Genomic DNA, 17,577 nt, shown 5'->3' with positions numbered 1-17,577 from the left:
GGATTTTACCCTAATTGATACAATTGCTAGAGATCAACAATAAGGGATTTTGATATGATATAAATCACAACATAACTTGTAGATTTTAGATCTCAATTTAGTTCACAAATTTTCTTGGCTTTTAGTCTCTATAGCTTTGATAGCTTGTCCTTCTTTCAAGCTTTGTCTCCTTGAGTTTCCATGCTCATTGTTCCAATGCAATCACCTTTGTGGTCACCTAGCGAAGCAGAGTCTCTATATTCTATTTTCACTCTAATTTTCTTGCTCTAATTTTGGGTTTGAATGGATTAGGTAAGATTCGTATCTTCCCCTTATCTTGTTTCTTCCAAAAACATCTTGTGGAATCCACCTGTAGTTTCTTAAAAATAGTTTACTTAAAATTTTATGCCACCAACTCATCATTCTTATCTTCCATCTAGTTCACAAAATTCAAGGTAACAAACTTATCATCTCAGATCTGAAAAATCTTTGACTTTTCAAATAATGCAGAAACCCAACAGTATTGACTTTCTAATCCTCGACACATATTGTGTTACTCGACACTACTGTGGATTAACTTGGCATCAACTAAATTTTACTGATGCCCGACACCACATTTTTCTAACTCAACACTTGAACTTGCTCAACACCTTCTATTTCACTCAGCACACACTAGATTTTGCATTTGCTCGGCACTTACTAATAATTTGCTTGGCATGAACTAACTTGCTCAGCACCCACTAATGAATTTATTCAAGCTTTGTAGACAACTTTGTTACAACTTATTCTTCTAGAGTTTCTAAGTGTATCCAACCTCTATATCTTCAAGTGTATTATCAATACATTATTTTACCATTGTTTTAACTGATCCTTGTACTTCATTAAAAAACTATAACTCAACCTTTCCTTTAGGTGTTTTTGTTACATCTTATTGATTAAATCATGTTCATCAATCAAGTAAGTTATAGTACTTGGATCTTATAAGCAATTTTCATTCAAGAAAATAGTAAGTTTGACATTAGTGACAAAATATGGATTGAAAACATTCTTTATCGACAATCTCCCTTCTTTAATAATGCTCTTTTCAATCAGATTTCAACAATCTCACTCTTTGGCATTGATGGAAAACCAAACTAATCAACCATGTTATCAAAATGCTAACTAGGTTAAAATAGTAAGTCAAATGCCAAAAATGAAAAATTGTATGCAAAATTATTCATTTTATCATAAACTTTGAATTTCTTATGGCTCCCTTTGAATTTTGTAAGTAACTACCTCTTTCAAAGTATTAGGGATATATCTTTTGCCGATACACTATCTTCTCCTTTTTTTCCTACTCCCTCTCTAATCTTGTCATCTTGGTTGATTTATGTTTGTGCTTTTTTTCCCTCTTAGATGCTATTTCTCCCTTTACACATTTGATCCTATAGATTTGATCAATTTTTGTTATTTCTCCCTCTTTGACAACAATGCCAAAGACATATTAGTTTAGCATCTTATCATGCAAGTATAGCATTTGTGGGAACTCCAATTTCTCCCTCTATCACCTTGCTTATGACTTTTTTGGAATTTCAGTATTTCAATTACTTTAGGAAAAACCTAAAGTAAGTATCCTTTGCATCAATTTATATCATTTTAGCAATCAACTCATTTGATGTAGGGCAATCTTGCTATTACTTAAATAGCTTTGGATAGGGTATCACCCCTAACTTCCCTCTAAGATACTTAAATGCATCTTTAGGTAATGGTTTTGTGAAAATGTTAGCAATTTGCTCCTTTGAGTTGACATATTCCATATTCACTTGTTTGTCTTCAACCAATTCTCTTACATACTAATACTTAATTGCAATGTGCTTTGTTTTAGCATGCATCACAAGATTATTTGATATGTTGATGGCACTTGTGTTATCACAATAGAGTATCACAAGTTTAGTTATCTCTTCTTTCATACTTTTCAATAAGTGCTTGGTCCATACAATATTGGCATAGTTAATGGCAGCATAAACATATTCAGCTTTAGCTATGGACTGTTAGGTACAACTTTGCTTTTTTCTAGTCCAAGTTAATAATCTTTTACCTAAGAAGAGATCTCCTTCACTAGTACTTTTTTTGTCATCTATATTACCTCCCCAATCTACATCAGTGTAGGCATTCAACTCAAACTTTGTAGTCATCTTATAGTATAAGCCAAAGTCATCTATTCTTTTTAGGTACCTCATTATTTTTTTACTACCATAAGATGATTTTCTCTTGGATTAGCATAAAATCTTGCCACTATTCCAACAAATAAAGAAATTTTTGGTCTATTGTGCACAATATATTGTAATATTCCAATCATTGATCTATATTTTATCTAATTTACTTCAGCTGATTCATCATTCTTGGATAACTTATGTCCTATTATCATTGGGGTACTGACTAGTTTTGAATCCTCTAAGCCAAATGTTTTGAGTATCTCCTTGATATATTTTGATTGGGTCACAAATATGCCATGTTTCACTTGATATACTTGCAATCCAACAAAGAATTTGATTTCCCCAAACATTGATATCTCAAACTTATTTTTCATCTGATCAGCAAAATATTTGTAAAATATTATATCATCAAAAAAGATTTCAAATATAGAATGTCTTTACCCTTTTCTATCTTGATATACAATTTGTTCTTGTCATCTATTCTCTCAAATCCTATCTTCACAAGAGATTTGTGTAGTCTCTCATACCAAGCTCTAGGCACTTGTTTCAAACCATAGAGTGCTTTATGCATTTTGTAAACCATATCTTTGTTGTTGTCATCAACAAATCCCTCTAGTTTTTTTGTGTAGACTTCCTCTACTAGTATACCATTTAGAAAAGAATACTTTACATCCATTTGGTAGACTTTAAATCCTTTGTAAGAAGCATATGCAAGTAGAGTTCTTACTCGTTCCATTTTTGCAATAGGGGTAAATGTTTCCCCATAGTCTAGTCTTTCTTCTTGAGCATAAAATTTATAGACTAGTATTTTATTTCTTTTGATCTCACCATTCTCATCTAGCATGTTCCTAAATACCCACTTGGTACCAATCACATTCTTATCAGCTAGTCTTGGAACTAAGCTCCAAGTTTTTTTATTCTCTATCTTCTCAATCTCCTCTTCCATAGCTTTACACTAATCATAATCTTGTGGTGCATCTTTCACTATTTTGGGTTCAATATTACTTAGCAGACATGATTCATTTCTTAGTCCATTCCCTTTCATTGGTCTAGCTTCCTTTTCACCAATGATTTGTTCAATAGGGTGATGTCTCTTCACATACTTAAATAGCCTTGGTTCTTTCCTTATTTCCATGTCTAGTCTTTTAGGTTCAGAGTCACTATGCACCTCTCTTTTAGGTAATTCATCATCTCTTTCATATGTACTGATTTCAAAATTAGAATGTACATATTCTACATTCTACAACTTGGCCTCTGAATGTAACTCGACATTCACTAGTTGTGACTCTGCTGATACTAAAACTTGTTGCTGATTTCTAACTTGATTGGAAACTTCTTCTTTAGTAGGCATTCCTTCATAGAAGTATATAAAGGATCTATATTCTTCTAATTTCTTGATAGATTCACTATTTTGAACTTCTATAAACTCATCAAATTTTAAATTTGCACTCTCTACAATTTTGTTAATGTTAGTATTTAAACACTTCTATGCTTTACTTCTAATGGAGTATCCAAGGAATATAACTTCATCACTCTTTGCATCAAAGTTTTTGATTCTAGAATCTCTAAGAATGTAGCACTTACAACCAAACACTTTGAAATGTTTTACATTGGGTGAGTGACCATACCATAGTTCAAAAGGTATTGCATTTGTACCTTTGTTGATTTATACTTGATTTAGGGTGTAGAAAATTGTACGTAAAAATTCTCTCTAGGACTTTAGAGCAACATTCTTCGCCATCATTAATGTTCTAGCATACTCCATCATTGATCTATTCCTCCTTTATACAATTCCATTCTGTGTGAGAGTTCTAGGTGTTGATGTTTGTCTCTTGATTCCTTTACCATTGCAAAATATCTCAAATTCTTTTGATGTAAACTCTCCTTTTTTTGATCTTAGGCACTTCATACTCTTTCCTATTTCCTTCTCAACCCATGCCAAATACCACTTAAACATTTGAAATGCATCAAATTTTTTCTTTAATAATATGATAGTCATCATCCTAGAGTAATCATCAACAAACAACATTATGTATCTATCTCCTTTGTAGCATTGCACTTCTATTGGGCCACACAAATTAGTACGGACTAACTCTAGTACTTCTTTGGAAGTATAAGTTTTTCTCTTGAAACTTGACTTGGTCATCTTTCCTAGCTGACACTATTTGCACATTGTATTTTCAAGATTTTTTAGTTTAGGCAAACCTCTGACTTTCTTCATTTTGCTAATGCTAATTAAATTATCAAAGTTGACATGAAATAGCCTTTTATGCCATAGCCACACATAATCAATTCTTACAATAGGACATGAAACATTCTCCATATCTAGGTAAAATAAATTACTCCTAGTTTGGTCTCCTTTTCGTATCAAATTTCCATTAGTGTCATAGATTTTGGTAGTTTTGTTTCCAAATTCTACTTTGCATCCTACATTGCCTAACTCTGACACACTCAATAGATTGTAGTTCAATCCTTCACCATAATATGCATTATCACGTAAAATTTTCTCTGTAATCTTAATGGAACCTTTTCCTTTGATTATACATGGAGCATCATTTCCAAATCTAACACTATTTCCATCATACTAAGTTAAGGTAACATACTTACTTTTGTCTCTTGTCATGTGATGTAAGCATCCACTATCTATGATCCATCTATCATTCTTGTTTACACAAGTTACCAACATTGTTGCCTCATCTTCATTTGACTCATCCTTCATAGCTACATAGACTACCTCATCATCATTTTCATTAGAATTCTCTTCTACAATGTAGAACTTTTTGCCTTTGTCTTTGTAATATTTTCCATCATCTTTTCTTTTGTTCTTGTGCTTGTTTCCTTCTCTATAGTTCTTCTTTTGTGTGCATTTTGCAGAAATATGTCATACTTCATTACAATTAAAAAAAATGATAGGCAACTTACCTTTGAATTTACCTTTTCCTCTATGAAATCTTCTAGCTAGCAATGCTTCCAATCGTTCCACATCTTCTTCATCTATGACATTGTCACTGGGTATATATTTTATCTTTCTTTTCTTCTTTTTTGGTTTCACCTCTTTAGTGTTTTTCAACAATAGCTTGGCCTTGAAAGAAGATTCAAGATTCTTAGGTCTGTAGTTATTAAAGTTGGATAACTCAAATGTAGTAAGTCTTCCCACTATACTTTCAAGAGTTAGCTTGTTTCTTGGTATGCATCTCAACTCTTGGATGGCTAATACTCTTATTATGATCTCCTCCATAAATATCTAACAAGGCTTTCTGCATCTTGAATGTAGAGGTGCATCCCTCATTGTCATCAAATTCAGCATAGCTGAGAGTAGAGGCAATCTCCAACATTGCCTGATTGTGCTCCTTCTTTTTCTTTGTATCTTCTCCAGTAGGGACACTACCTAGATCAACATTTTCCACTTTGATTAAGGTTTGTGCATGATCACCTATTGATCCAAGGTGTAGCTTCATTAAACTTTTCCATGCAACAAAGTTATCTTTGTTGAGCTTGGGAATTTCTCTCTTTGACATCTTGATCTTTTTGCTTCTAGTACCTTTAAACCAAATCAACAGATGGCTCTAATATCAATTTTTAGAAATGCTTTATAATAACTAAGAGTGGGGGTGAATCAATTATTCAAGGTCCAAATGTCCTAATAAAACTTTTTCACTAAGTATAGTGAGCCCATTTAAACCAACCATACATCCAAGCTAAAGATATCTCTTAGAAAATTACTGATAAATCAACATGCAGGAATAAGACATGAAAAATCAACACACAACATAGTGATTTACAAAAAAAACCAACTTGGGAAAAACCACCAGTAACAACCTACTCCTTTCTCACTCTTCTGAAGTGATTCTGTATGAAAGGCCTACCTTGTCAAAGGCTACAAAACACACTATTAAATGTGACCTAGTTAAAGGATTTTAACCACCCTATTAGAAGTGGGGCTAGGTAAAGGACTTTAGAACATTCACTTGGAATGTCACTTCTTAAAGGGTTTACAAAAATGATGTTAAACCAACCTAAGTCCATAGAATTTTACCCTAACTGATACAATTGTTAGAGAGTAACAATAAGGACTTTTGATTTGATATAACTTACAACATAACTTGTAGTTTTTAGATCTCAATTCAGTTCACAAATTTTTGTGGCTTTCAATCTCTACAACTGTGATAGCTTGTCCTTCTTTCAAGCTTCATCTCCTTGAGTCTCCATGCTCGTTGTGCCAATGCAATCACCTCTATGGTTGCCTATCAAAGTAGAGTATCTATACTCTATTGTTCCCTCTTGATGCCTTCTCCTTGACACCACACACTCTCTCTCCAACCAACCTCTCTGCTTCTTGGCCTATAACTCCTTAAATAGAAGTTTGGAGTACTTTTTTGATCTAATTTTCCATTATTTTTGGTTTGAATGGATTAGATAAGATTTAATCTATCTTCCTGTTGTCTTGTTTCTTCCAAAAAGATCTTGTGGAATCCATCTATATTCACCTAAAAATAATTTATCTAGAATTTTGTGCCACCAGCTCATCATTCTTATCTTTCATCTAATTCACAAAATTCAAGGTAATGGACTTATCATCTCAGATTTAGCAAATCTTTGACTTTTCAAATAATGCAACAACTTGACACTATTGACTTTCTGATGCTCAACACAAACTATGTTACTCGGCACCTACTATGGATTCGCTTGGCATTAGCTAAGTTTTACTGATGCTCAACACCTATTACATTTTTCTAGCTCAACACCTAAACTTGCTTGGCACCCTCTATTTCACTCGATACACACTAGGTTTTTCATTTTCTCGGCACTTACTGATAATTTGCTTCGCATGAACTAACTTTCTTAACACCCACTGATGAATTTAGTCAAGCTTTGTAGATAGCTTTGTTACAACTTATTCTTCTAGAGTTTCTAAGTGTAGCCAACCTCTATATCTTCAAGTGTATTATCAATACGTCATTTTACCATTGTCTTAACTAATCCTTGTACTTCATTACAAAACCATAACTCAAAATTTTGTAACACTACTACAATCCACAAAACCAATAAAAAGGAATTCCAAAAACAAGTACAAAGTATGCAATATGTTTTTTATATAACTCCTCTTATTACAAGTACAAGTACATAGGTTGAGCCATTCTCAAACTAAAAACCTCAAAATACATGAAAACATCATCCAAATATGATTCCATAAAGATTCTAAAACATATTGAGTTCAGTACAATAATAAAGTACAATCTCATCCGTAAATGCCTATGTCCAATTATGGACCCTACAAGCAAATGAATAATGATTTAGGAAGAACTTCATTAAGCATCTTTAGCTACTTGTAAAATTGAAGCACCTGGAAACACATAGGAAGCAACACAAAACAAAAGAGGGCTCAGTACACACTGAGTTGAATAGTGTAATCCACCTGCATGCATGTTAGACCAAACATATACATAACCATAATGCAGATATCCATTTTACTACAACATAGTGCAGTTCCAAAATTAATATGCAAGAAGTAAACCTTTACTTATTATTGCAAAATTAAACTCGCACTAAGAATAACACATAAATAAAACATATATACACTGAGGTGTCATCGTTATGGCACTAAGATACTGCATCCCTGTATGGTATGCTCATAGTCAACACATAACGGGTTTCTCTATTATACTTGTCAATGATAGAATAAAGATATACCTTGTTCTCCGTACTTAACCATAAAGGTCTAAGTCATAGGTAAGGCCAACTATATTTTATATATGTAATTAACCCACCCAATTCATTTTATAGTTATCACTAAATTAATTGACTGAATAAGATAAACCAAATTCAGCCACCTCGATATACGTTCATTACAGCTATCCTTAAAATACACATCAAACAGATATTCTAAGAATGCTCAAGCAATGAATAACCAAAATAGTTTACTCATGATATTACATTCTTCATCTTAGAAATCTCATCTTTTACTGCCAAATTCAAAAGTAAACTTAGATTATTTTAACAATAGAAATAAGTACTATAATATTACGCTCTCGTAATTATAACTAAACTAATACATCTATTTAATGATAATTACCAATCGTAACACTATACTACTTACTCCTACTATCAAAATAAACTAAACTTATCCTTTGAAAAGACCAAGATAATAAAAAAATACTCATATAATATTCTTGTTTAAATTGACAAACTTATATCATAACTCTGCCTTACACACAAACAACTGTCCATTTCAATTATGAACTAAAATACATCTGGTTAACTTAAAAAGAATTTTATTTCAAACATAATATCTCAACAATTCCATAATTTCTATAAAGATCAATTTCCATATATAAAAAGTAATCTATACTGTCGCATGAAACTTCTTCATGTTTCAAACTAACTCCCAACAGTTTCACCGATTGCTATGACTGTTTTTGAAGAAAAGGTTTTAAACTTAAGATACTAACTATCATAAAATTCCCACAACATCAACAATTAACAACATAATAAAACTAATGACTTATACTGATAATGGATATTTTAATATTCTTTTTAATTTTACGTTAACTGTTTGACTAAATGTTTGTCGAAGTCCCATATAATTGCTCAATATCATGACTATACTCAACATGACCCACTACTCATAGCTTCAACAAATTAACAATAGTAAAAAAAACAATAACTATAGCCAACTAAGAATACCTAAAACCCTATACCATATTCTTCATCTCAATAATAATCGAGTAAGACTGATCAAACAAGATCGAGCTATAAATTTCAAACACATTGAATTATATTGTCACTACCCTCGGTTCCAATTTATTATCCATGAAACAGAGTGACTGCACCCTTATTCAGTCATGAGACTGCAACCAATTATGAGCTCACGACTGAGGTCAAACCTCATTTAATAATGAACTCAAGATACGGGTGCTCTCAAGCTCGGCTCCGTCAAAACCAAATACCCTAAGTATAACACAAAAAATTCAACTAACCGTTGTGTGATATTTCCAAATCAAGTTTGGGTTTCATGTTAAGAATTTTGTGCACAGTTACCCGCAAACTAATTGACATAATACTCGAGCCACAATTTCCACAATATGCATATATATAAAACACAATGACTAATCTTGTAAACTTTGAACACAACTAATCATATCAATCATGAATAATTCCCACCTGATATGTATGATATAACACCCTACCCAACTCGTATAAAACATAAAGGATTTATGTTTATCTATAGATTTCATGCAATTTTCTTGAAAGAATAGCTTACAACAATTTACACAGAGATAAGGTCCGCACTAAACTCTTCTCTATGATAACAACATGTTGATACACATTTCCACTTTATATAAAAAAACCCAAATGCAACTTTGCTATTAAAGCCACAAATCCACACTCACACCTCAATATGGAAATACACAAAATTCAATTGTAAAAATATCAAACTTTGCATACTTCCAGACTCAGATGTCAATATGAGCTGTATATAACTAAACAACCATATTATTCCTAATTTCCAAAATCAAATGCAGTATGAACAACAAAAAGAGAAGGGTTAAAAAAATTCCCCTACGTGAGATTCAACAAATAGAAAATTCTCAACACAAAGCCCTGTTATGAAGCTTGATGCGAAAGGCCTAGATGCCAAATCCAACCAAACTTCAAAATTGAAAAGATTGAAGAACTTGCTAAAAAAAATGGCTGTGAGCAACACCTCGATGCTCAGCCTCATATGCATGCAAATACATTCAAAAAACTCTTCCATGTTTTTGAAACCAAAACAACTAGGCTCACAAGTGTAAACCAAACAGAGCAAGGCAGCCATGTTTCTAGCTTGATCTCAATAGGAAACCCACTCAGAAAATGAAATGATCAACAATACCTTGAGTGTTATAATACCTCTTAAATTTTGCATTTAATGCTTCAGTGACACATAGCGATGCTAGGTACATAAGACAGACCCATTACCACCACCATTTTGGCTTTTTGAAACAATGCAAAATTTACCTCTTTTTAAGCATTCAAAACCCAATTAACAAAACAAAATAATGTGTATGTTCTATCAATTGCGGTAAATAGGACCCTTAATAAAACAAGTGAACTAATGTCATGAAACAAAACCAATTTAGGGTAGAATGAAATTAGATATATATAACCCCATTTACATCATTTGCAAAGATGCTATGACAAATTCACTTCTAAGGAACATAATTAATCTTTTTAACAATTTATATGCATATACAATGTAAAGTTCAACCTCATGAAACACTTGATACCCTAACATTATAAGTTCTTATAATCTTGTTTTCAAACCTTAAAACTCAAATTTAAATTAAGAACTTTAAACATTTAATCCTTCCAAGCAATCTAATTTATGCAACCAGAAATGTCAGGTATATAAAACCTCTTAATATAACATATTAAAATCATAAGTCATCTGTCAAATCTAAATAGAGTAATTCTGATACTGAATACACACTCAACAAAAGTTTTATGTTTTGCTAAATAGAATATAACCAAGTTCTGACTGAATAATCAATGTATCAAACTGAAAGAAACTAGATCACAGCTAAGTCCTAAAAAGAAGAATAACCAGTAGAAGTGGTCAAGCATGACACATTTCCCTTAGGTTCTTTTGATACATCTTATTGATTAAATCCTCTTCATCAATCAACTAAGTGATAGTACTTGGATCTTATAAGCAATTGTCATTCTAGAAAATAGCAGGTTTTACATCAATGAGAAAATAATTATTGAAAAAAATCTTTATCAACAATCTCCCTTCTTTAATAATGATCTATTCAATCAGATTTCAATAGTAGCTTGAGAATTAGGCTTTGCAGGGCTTAGTTTTGTAATATTCTTTCCTTTTGGCTAAGCTACAGGTTGTGTCTTAGCCTTTCTATTCTTTGGTTCTTGTTTGGCTAGTGCTTCCTCAGCTTGTTCCTCCTTGGCACCACCTTCTTCATCTTCACCTATGCCTTGGGTTAGGGCAAGATGTTCTTGGGCTTGCTCTTGTTCTCCCTCTTCTTCTTCATCATCTTCTTCATCATTTCCTTCAGATCCTTCACCAAACTTGGCTTTACATTTCTTGTCCATTTTATCCTTCTTCTTTAGAGTTGAGGTAGTTTTCAACTCCATCTCAACTTTTGATTTTAAAACATCATTATTACTAAATATTTTTGCTAACTTATCAACTTCTTCTACAAGTAGTGCAGTGATCGCAATTGATGCTTCATTTATATTGATTTTATAACCCAAAGGCCTTAGCCATTGCACTCTAGGTACTATAGCCTAGATGAATGTGTAGTCAATGTCTACCAAGAAACAAATATCATTGTAGTATTTCTCCACTAGGGAAACATGAATTCTTAGCCTCTATTTCATTGTTTGCTTGAAGTCTTCAAAATAACTAGTCATCACTGACTCAAAATTGTCTCCCATTCATTCAATGTACTCATGTATTTGTATAGCCACAGATCTATTGGTCTTCCATCCTACTCTAACAAAAGATGGAAATTCATTTTGAACATAAAAGAAAATGCATATCAATATGGAACCAAGCTTAATTTGAGCACTTTTAGATCTCCTTATTGCTCCTATGTTCTCCATTATTTGTTGCAACTATAGTTCTACAAAATCATGAGTATGATCTTTCTTCACAATCTTGTAGCCTACATCTAATTCTATACAAGGAACACTATTTAGTCAACTTAATTGATAGAATTTGTTAGATATAACCCTCACTCCAAATTCAAGAAGTGGATCTTTGATGGTATAAATTGTCATTCCACATTTGTTCCATTTTGCCCCTATATTTTTCTCAATTACTTATTTTGAGTCACTCCTTAGGGTCTTAGGCTGATCTAGGGTTGGATATCTTGTAACCCTATGTACAATTCTCTTTGAAAGTTTGATGGGTCCATCTTTTAGCACTAAATAATCATTGTGTATTCTACTTAGGACAATTCTGATCCATTCAATTTTGAAAATAGTGGGGAAATCTATGGCATGGGTAAAGCCCTTCCTCTCTATGATTTTGAATTCTTCCTTCAACACTCCATTTTCACATAATTTATCATATGCATAATGAATTTTCATGTCTCCAATTCCTCCAACCTTGCAATTATAACATTTCCTCACATCTTCTAGCATTATGACCTTGGGTGGAATAACTAATAACACACTTGTTGGATTATTCTTGTATGCAACCTCTAGTATGGCCCTAAAATCTGATTGCTTGAACTTGTTGCTCACTAATTGAACTTCAAATGGTTCCTTATCCTTTGGATTCTTAGAACTAGAGGCCATTTTTCAAACTAGGGTTTTTCAAATATGTAAACTGTGTAGCTCAGTAGATGAAGAATACATTTGGAATCGATGAGTTGATACTCAAACTTTTCTATAATTTTCTCAAATGCTACATTCATTCTTGAAAAAAATTTCTTCACTCTACTTTCTCTTTCTCTATATTTTGAAGGATGAGAAATGAGCACAAATTGACCTTATACCCTTAAAAACATCACATTTAGTGCATGGTGCATATACAGCTATAAACTTGGCTTCTATGTAATTTCTATTTCACTTGGCATCCATTGGTTTTATCATCACTTGTTAGATATAAGAATTATCTTTACTAGGCACCAATATAAATTTCCTTCACTCAAAAACTACTACTAAGTCAGCTTCAATTGGCTTTGGCTGATAGCTTGGCACACACTAGAATTTACTTGATAATTGAAGAGGACTTTTAACACTCAACAGTAAGATTAAAACTTAAACATTTAACCTTGGTTTTTCCTTGTTAACTTGCATCTTTATTCATACTAATTTTATCCTTTTTAGCACTAACTTGTCTTGGAACTGATGTATGATGAATTATTTAAATATCAGTTCCACATACCACTTTTTTCTTAGTTTGTTGAGATGTGATCACTTGACCTTTCAAGTGAAGTTATCCCTTCATTTGATGTGTTGCATCCATCTTTCTTCCTCCATGTTTTTCTCATCTCTCCTCTTATGTGCTCAAAATCTACCTTTCCTTTTCCCTTCTTAAACTTTGAGTTAGATGCCTTTGACCTTGTTAGACAATGCCTACTAATATGACCAATCTTCAAACAACTAAAGCATGTAGTTTGACTCAACCATCTATTTTAGTTACCACTAAAATGTGTTCTTATGCAATTCTTAGGGATGTGTCCATACTCTTGACAATAATGACCTCTATATCTTGTATTATAATCCTAGTGATATGAATTGTCATAGCTTCTTCCCTTTGTTGACTTATTTAATGCTCATGTGGACTTGGATCTACAATCAAATGCTCTATGTCCAAACTTCTAAAAATTGTAGTAGCATCCTTCAAATTTTGGTGCATTCATGGTTTTGATTCTGCATTCATGTGCCTAATAAACTTGTTTGTTGCACTTATGACAATGAGTCATATTCTTTGGCTTAGCATTCTTGTTCTTGCAATATTAGTTGTATGTCCTTTCTTTCCACAATGATGACAAGTAGATTTAAAGTTCTTACCTTTATTGTTTCTTTCCTGAGTAGCTTTGGATGTTTCTCCTTCTTCAGTGCTTGTGTATCCCAATCTTGATGTGTCTTTACTAGATCTAGGGGATTTTAGTAGTTGCTCAAAGTACTTGATGGCTTCATTTGGCTTGTTGAAACTTTCAAAAAACTCCTTTTCTCTTTTCAAGTTATTCTGCAATTGTTCATTCTGCAACTTCAATGGAGTTATCTCTTGATGTCCTTGACATTCAACTCATGATGGGCATTCATCATTGGCTTAGGGTATCCAATTACATGTTTGAGATCTTGGATAGCTCTACTGATTTTTCTTCCAATCTGTATGCCAAAATTATTTTTTCTTCTTCAATCATGGCCTTATCTTCAATGGCTCTCTTCTTTTGTTCAATTTCTTCACATAGCATTATGGCTTGTGATTCTTGTTCCAAATTGAGATTTCTGATCTCCTTAGCTTGTGCTCTATTTTTTTCCATGAGATCTACAATTGTTGCATCAAATTCATAGGAGTTACCATCTATAAATGACTTTGTGGTGCCAATCTCTTTGTATTGTGTGCCATTTTCAGCCATAGCAATCTCTTTCCTTCTCTTTAGTGAACTTCTCAAGGCATATCTAGCTTCATTCAATTTTTGTAGTAATAGATGTATCTCAATTTCTTGATTCTCAATGATCTTACTGAACTTGTAAACTTCTATTTCAAGATGTTTTCTCCAAGCTATAAGGCTTCTCTTGATGAGAACTCAACCTTGATACCAATTGTTGGAAATTCAAATGGGAAATATATACTTCTGAGGGGGGTGGGTGGGGGTGAATTAGAAGTACTAATCTCTTACCAATAAAATTTTTAACTTTAAAACAATTCATGCATTAACATATTGAAATAACATGTAAATTAAATGCATCCACATAAACACTTGACACCAGATATGACTACCTAGAAACCCTCCAATGAGAAGGTAAAACTAGGGTGGGGATGACACCCACAATTCTTCACTACTGCAGCAATAAAGTTCACCTATTAAGGTTACATAGTTTGACCATTCTCATGATCTATGCTACGAAAGGCCTACTATGTTAAAGGCTTCCAAAGGATTGTTAGATCCCACCCTATCAAAGGACTCTAACACCCTGTTAAAAGTGTGTCTGGCTAAAGGACTTTAGAATACTCACTCAGAATGTCACCCTAATAAAAGATTTCACTATGACTTGTTAAGTCAACCTTAGTACAAAGGATTTCATCCTACTGATATAGTTGTTAGAAAGTATAGTACAATATTTGATCTAACTACTTACAATATGATATTGCTGATTTTAGATCTCAATTCAGTCCATCTTGATCCTTTATGATCTGATATGAAATTTTTGTATTTTCAATTCTCGATTTTGCTAACTAATTTTGCAATTTTGTCCTTCTAAGTCACTTTGAAACTGATCAATTCACCCCTTTCATTTCCTTCAAATCTTTGCTAGCATCAACTTCTCACATACATTCATTCATATTCTTATCTCATTCTAAATTATGGGGCTTCATCTCCCTTTAAAAAGACTTTGGTGGGTTAGGGTTAGGTATGAATCTATGACTAAGATTCATTCATTTTTCTGTCTCAATTCCTTTCATTTTTCTAATTGGTTACATGTTGATCACATAGGGAATCCAAATAGATTTGATCTTATCTTCAAAGCTTTGAGATCTATTCGTAAGTCAACTCAAAAATGGTTTACATAGTTATTTGTGCCATCACAAACAACTAGGTCCATTATGTGTTACTCGGTACTTGTTAATACTAATGCTCAACACATACTCTAATTCTATCTATCTTGGAACCTGAAGTTTCTTGGCATCTACTATTCACTCATAACTTGAACTTTCTTTGTACATAAGTGACTTAACACTCAATGCAACTCAATATCTATACATATTATACTTGGCATATGTTACTAGATCGGCATGAACTTAGTAAAATTATTAAGTGTATTGACACTCAATTGTCAAAATCAATTTGAGATCAACAAATTGCTAATTATATTGATTGTAATGAATTCAATTAGGTCAAAAAATTAGATAGACTCTAAATCCCAATGGATGAGGCATTGATCAATTATTTTAATTAGCACATGAAAAGATCTTTGATAGATGTCAAGTAAACATCTTAAAATCAAATCAATATTACTTTAAATATATGAAGAGTGTCATTCATGGTCAGTACTTGTTTACATCTAGCCTTTGAGTCTTAGTTAGTGGCTATTGCCCATAATTATTTGTAGATCTAAGAAGAATTGTGACCAATCTATTGTAAAGGATGAATATTGTTATAAAATGTCATGAAATGAATAAGATGTGAATGTAATATCAAGGTATGAATCTTCTTATCCCTTAGGTGCACCTGTCTTGGTTTTACAAAGCTAGAAAAGTAGAAAGTCTTCCATGATTTTGTTGAAGTTGTGTCTAGATCTAAAGAACATACAGTTGTTAATAGGAAGTAGTTAATCATTAGGTCATTGTGATCCTCACCATCTTAGTATTAAGTATTTGTTGCTTAGTAGTGTAAAAAACCAAGGTGGATGTATAGAGTGACTATTTGATGGTGGTAAGGAAATAATTAATTTTGTGTTTGCATATATTTGATTTCAATGTATAATAATTATTGATTCATACATACTTTGTTTGTATTAGCTCTAGTTAGAGAGGAGCCTAAACAAGAAGAGAAGTAAATGTGTGAGGAAGACCCCATCATCTCCCTCCAGGTAATGACCAAAGACCTCTAGGGATTTTTTCCCTTCTCCTCATGGGAAGGAGAAGATATAGGTATAGACACACATGTATAGGCATCGGTGGACATATTGGACATGCATTTGATGTATATATGACATTTTATTTGATGTATCACATATATTTGATGCATGATATTATTAGAATTATGACATTATTGGATATCATAATATATGATATGTTTGTTCATGTATGACATTATTGGTTATCATAATATATTATATGTTTGTTCATGTATGACATTATTGGTTATGATAATATATTATATGTTTTTTCATGTATGAAATTATTAGTTATCATAATCTATATCTTTTTTTTCTTGTTTATGTTTTAAGTACATTTCATGTATTTCATTTTAATGTAATTTTCACCCAAAATGATGTAGAGTGCTCACACCAAAAGCTAGTGGATTTCCAACAAGAACACTTTTAAGGAAAACTACCTTTCCCACCTTCCTAAGTGTTTTCAAAGACTCTTTCCAACTTCATTACAACATTGAACAAAATTCTGCCCAACTTCACAAAACTACTTGATCACTTTCCCTATTCAAGAGTTGAGAAGAAATAAGGAAAAAAATGAGAAAATTTGAGAAATGGATCATAATCAACTTCTTTCTTCAAACTAACACCTTAGACACTTTAAGTAACACCTAATAATTATCTCATAAAATTTATACTATCATCTATTTCATCCTTCCAAGAGATTCTTCAACATCCTATGAGTGAAAAAAGCTTCCAACATCCTATGGCTATATTTTCTTTACAACAGCATGTAATTTGCTAATTTTTGGCCAACTCTTCACAAAGGGAATTGATTATATTTAAAACCCATTAAATGAATATTAAGACAACCTAGAAGATCCCTGACATCTTCCACTAACTCCATTAAGTGAACCCATAAAATATTTATCATCATGCATGCATCCATAAGATTATGCAATCACTTAAAACTTGTAGGTTAGTATAAAATCAATTTGTAGAAATGTAAACATGAAGCATAATAGATTTAGCAACATATTTGACACAATGATTTACATGGAAACCCAATTTGAGAAAAACTACCAATAACATGCTACTTTTTTTAACTCTTCTAAAGTATTGCACTATA

The sequence above is a fragment of the Cupressus sempervirens genome, chromosome 10 (genome assembly GCF_028749045.1).
Source record: "Cupressus sempervirens isolate cs-2001-9-10 chromosome 10, ASM2874904v1, whole genome shotgun sequence".
Taxonomy (NCBI): Eukaryota; Viridiplantae; Streptophyta; class Pinopsida; order Cupressales; family Cupressaceae; genus Cupressus; species Cupressus sempervirens.
The sequence above is the reverse complement of the archived record's forward strand: the minus strand, read 5'-3'. Positions refer to the sequence as shown.